This window comes from Triticum urartu, chromosome 7, assembly GCF_003073215.2.
Source record: "Triticum urartu cultivar G1812 chromosome 7, Tu2.1, whole genome shotgun sequence".
In the NCBI taxonomy this organism is placed as follows: Eukaryota; Viridiplantae; Streptophyta; class Magnoliopsida; order Poales; family Poaceae; genus Triticum; species Triticum urartu.
In genome coordinates this window covers 650,034,063-650,039,030 of record NC_053028.1, presented here as the reverse complement: position 1 = coordinate 650,039,030, position 4,968 = coordinate 650,034,063, and the positions used below count along the sequence as shown (strand labels likewise).

General features: G+C 46.8%; 1 long non-coding RNA gene across 1 annotated transcript; it reads right to left on the bottom strand.

The window, feature by feature from the left end:
• Positions 1-2,309: 2,309 nt before the first annotated feature.
• LOC125521281 lies at positions 2,310-4,747 on the bottom strand. The gene is made up of 4 exons (XR_007289140.1): positions 4,673-4,747; positions 4,347-4,586; positions 4,200-4,267; positions 2,310-2,640 (listed from the first exon to the last, which is right to left on the bottom strand). It is a non-coding gene; the product is annotated as an uncharacterized LOC125521281 (long non-coding RNA).
• Positions 4,748-4,968: the final 221 nt, after the last annotated feature.

The window sequence follows — 4,968 nt, the reverse complement described above, 5'->3', positions numbered from 1 at the left end:
GTGCTGAATCTTGCTGGAGGGGGTTTTCTTCGGCACTCTCCGGAGTATTATTATCTCCCGTGCTGGAATCACCATATTTCCTTTGGCGGGATTTTGAGCGGCGCTGCTGACGCCGGCGCTTAGGCTGTTTCTTGGAGGGGTCATCCTCCACTGTTCCATCGCCATCTCCTTCTTTCGGGGTGTCCACCATGTATATGTCATACGACGAGGTGGCTTTCCAGGGCCCAATAGGCGCTGGTTCTTCATCGTCTCCTGCATCGGTGTCCATACCGTCGATGTCTTCGGAGTCGAACTCGAGCATGTCGGTTAAATCGTCGACAGTGGCTATGAAGTGGGTGGTGGGTGGGCTTTGAATTTCTTCATCGTCCGTATCCCAACCTTGCTGACCGTAGTCCGGCCAGGGCTCTCCTGATAAAGAGAGAGACTTTAGTGTCTTCAGAATATCGCCGAAAGGCAAGTGATGAAAGATGTCCGCGGCAGTAAACTCCATGATCGGCGCCCAATCGGATTCGATCGGCAGGGGCGCGGAGGGTTCGGAGTCTGGAGAGGAGTCTGGCTCCTTGGAGTCATGAGTCTCGCGGAGTGCGGGGCTAGTGTTCGGCTCGATCGCCGTTGGGATCACAGCCCCCGAGGCGGCGTCCAACCAGCCATCCTTGATCGGCGCAGTTGGCTCTGAATTAAGGGTCGAAGCCGATGCGGGTGTGGCCTCCAGGGCACTGTTCAGCGGCAGAGCTAGATCATGCTCGTCGTGACAGTGCGGCGCGCTCGGCAGTGGCTCGAATCCGTCGAGGATCAAGTTCCCACGGATGTCAGCCGTGTAGTTTAAACTTCCAAATCTGACCTGACGGCCAGGGGCATAGCTTTCGATCTGCTCCAGATGGCCAAGTGAATTGGCCCGCAGTGCGAAGCCGCCGAAGACAAAGATCTGTCCGGGAAGGAAGGTCTCACCCTGGACTGCATCGCTATTGATGATCGTAGGAGCCATCAAGCCTAACGGCGATGACATAGAGGAACTCTCAATGAAAGCACCAATGTCGGTGTCAAAACCAGCAGATCTCGGGTAGGGGGTCCCGAACTGTGCGTCTATGCCGGATGGTAACAGGAGGCAAGGGACACGAAGTTTTACCCAGGTTCGGGCCCTCTTGATGGAGGTAAAACCTTACGTCCTGCTTGATTAATATTAATGATATGGGTAGTACAAGAGTAGATCTACCACGAGATTGGAGAGGCTAAACCCTAGAAGCTAGCCTATGGTATGATTGTTGTTCTGTATCTTGTCCTACGGACTAAAACCCTCCGGTTTATATAGACACCGGAGAGGGTTAGGGTTACACAAAGTCGGTTACAATGGTAGGAGATCTACATATTCGTATCGCCAAGATTGCCTTCCACGACAAGGAAAGTCCCTTCCGGACACGGGACGAAGTCTTCAATCTTGTATCTTCATAGTCCAGGAGTCCGGCTGAAGGTATAGTCCGGCCATCCGGACACCCCCTAATCCAGGACTCCCTCACTCACCATTTCACAGGGTCTCTTTGACATGGTGAACCAACTCCGAGGAATACACTTGAGTTGCATCCCATATATTTTGACCAACTCCGAGGAATACAATTGAGTTGCATCCCATATCTTTTATACACTCTTAAAAAATTGAATTCAAAAAACTATACCATCTGTAAAGTAGTTCGGCTGACGGCAAAGATGTTTCGTTGCCGTTTGTTACTGAGATTGGCTGACGGCAAAGTCTTTGCCTTCTGTCCGATGAAAAGTAGATGGCAAAGTACCCTTTGCCGACACACTTTGTTGTCCGCTTACTGATGGAAAAATCTTTGCGGCATGTTTTTTGGCCTTTTCCGTATGTACTTCATAGACGGCAAATTACCTAATTCACTATACCATGACCAAAAATTAGAGGTCATAATATCTGCCGAGAAAACAGGCCATTGGAGGCAAAATAACTGCCGGGAAAGTCTTTTGCCGGCAACTACAAACCGCCCTTGAAAGTCCTATCGGGGAAAGGAATTCCCGGCAGTTACCCTATACGCCTGCAGAATATTTTCCCTTCATGTTCTTGCCTTTACCGGCAGTTAGCACTATTACCGGCGTACAGATCTTCCCCGGCGGGCTGATTATACAGGGCAGTTAGAAGACTTCCCGGCAGCCAGTCTGCCTGTATTTTTCTTCACTGCAACCACGCAAATCTCCCATATTGTATGTATTTCGACAGCTATGATTTATCTTCAGTCCATTTTGTGCCATCTATATATAAAACACACATGCATACAATAATAAAGATAGCATCACACTTTAGAGATAGTGCATATACTAATTATGAGCAATCCATCATCCATACATCATTAGTCCAGGACAACTAAAAGCTAGCACAAAGATCCATTATGTGTGCCTACATGCACACATAGGCATACAAGTCCAGTAACAAGACAGCCAAAAGCACAACTATCCATCAGGTCTACATGCACACATGCGTGAAGTTGTAGGTTCACAACTCAAAGTAGTACATCATAGACAAAAGCGCAAAATATACAATCTGGTTTTAGGTGTAAACATATCCCAGCAGAAGATCCTTTTAGCTCACCAAACGCACCGCATTTGTGGATGCAAAGGCATTATGCCGGTGACCTGTAAAAAAAGAAATGGCCAAATAGATCAGCTCAGAAGAACACATGTTCCAAACATATATGTTGCATCGGCTGAAAAAGAAAATCGACTCAACCAAATGAAAGAGACACATGTGTGTCACCCTGTATGCATTCCACAAGGCACAGACAGAATGTGTGGATGTACTCATAAGAAAAGATTGTGCACTGTGTATGCATCACTAGGAAAATCAATGTAACCAATCACTATAAATATATACCAATAGCCATCTTGTTTGGTGCAGTATAATTTCTCTTGATTGCTGTTAAGTAAATAGATCATTCAAAAACTGCAGCCAGGGATCAATTACTAGCAATCAAGTGGCAATGCAGGGTGTCCACCATTCTGTTTTCTTGTACATGTTTGTCCTATTTAGTGTGTCGGGCCGTACCCAAGAATAAAACAGGGACAGTGCAAAATCAAAAGGAGATGGTGTTGATGCCTTGAGGGTGTGTCGGAGTAATCGACCACGGGTACCCCGAGGACGGCAAGACGATATTTCAAGACATCAGGGCTAGCAAAGCCCCTCAGTCCGACTGCGCCAGCCAGCCGGCCGCCGACTGCGCCAACCAGCCGGCTGCCTACTACACCAACAACCACACCAGAGAGCTCTGCCCGGCCGACTACAACGACCAGCCGGCTGCCGACTGCAGCCCGACCCGACACCGACAAGACCCCGATGAGACGGCCATACCGCGGACAACACAACCATACCGCGACGTCATCTACAGTGTACCGTGTCCCCTGGATACTGATTTATAAAGTACCCTAGGGGACAAGCATGACATGCACCATGCCTAGGCCATGCCACTACATAGCTTGGTTTGTAAGCTACCCAAGGTAGCTTACAACCAACGCTACCACCACCCATGCCTACCTCACACTATAAAAGCTAGCTCCATCCATCAGGAGACACATGGACTCTCACGCACACACCCACGGCCAAGAGCCATTCGGCCACTAGAGCTTGCATGCTCATCCGGCCACCCGCATATATACGAGGCCAGATGCCTATGGCACTGACCTCAGATACAGCTCTAGGAGCAGCTCTGTACCAGATATACCAGATATACTCAGACATGCAGGAGTAGGGGTGTTATCTCTCCGGAGAGTCCCGAACCTGGGTAAACTAGCGCGTGCTACTCGCATACCCGCTCCCGGTCCTATCAGCAGCAGTCTTACCCTCACACTAAGCCCTTGTGGCATCTGTCGACTCGCAAACCCCCCGTGAGAATACCACGACAGGGTGGAAAGTTTGCTGCTTGCTTTCAGAAAGAGTTTGCAGAATTATCTAAGAAACAGAGTTGCTGTTTGTGATTCAAAATAGGACTTAAGCATGTATTTGAAAGTAGGCACATTTTTCATCTACTAGGAAAACCATAGAAAGTACAAGTTGCTCAGGAGAAAATAAAGAACTTTTAGGTTCCTACTTTCAATCACATGCTTCATTCAGAAAAATAATAAGTCATCCGTATGTGTAAAGAGAAACATATCTTTTCTTTAGGTGTAAAATATTCCAGAATTCTAAGAACATGCAATACCTTCAAGATGTGGGGACTGCTATGGGCTGTCATGGTTGCTTCTGCATAACTTTACGAACAACCTCAATCTGCAAACATAGGATTGTCAATATGAAGCAATTTGAGAAACAAACTGCTGAAATAGACATGATCAGGAAGAAGTTTTACATATCTACGAGGCCATGCAATAGATCGCCCGAGAGCATTCGCCATGGTCCTCACATTCCCATAAGGGCGTTGCAAAATAGCATCCTTTTTCATCACCATGTTAACTACGACTTCAGAACATTGAGATCCAAGTTCGGCACCCGCCACTATCTTCGTCCTATCAATTGACTAAATAGTGGCCTTCGCCACTTGTATGTTATAAGGGCGGGAGATAGAGTACAATATGACATCCTGTCCAACCTGAGACAAGCAATATATAAGCCAAACTTCACAAAATGTGTGTCAAATATAAAGCAATAAATCTTTAGGAGCAAGAGTTTTTTTACTTGGGGAGTCTTTTGAGTGACGGTTGTGTTTTGATGATCTAGTTGGTGATTCATCTGTTGGACCAGCACTTGCTTCTTCTATTGTGTGAGTTTTGGTTGACTTTCTACCATTGGTCTATTTGACATCTACATCCAAAGAGAATTTTTTGGACGTTATTTAAAAAGTCTAGTTGACAATACTAAAATAATGCATTTTCATTTGAGCAATGCATACCACGTGATCATCCTCCTTTTCAGCAGCCATGTACCCAGTCTCACTATTTTCGCCTTCATCATAAATATACTGCACCAAGCCA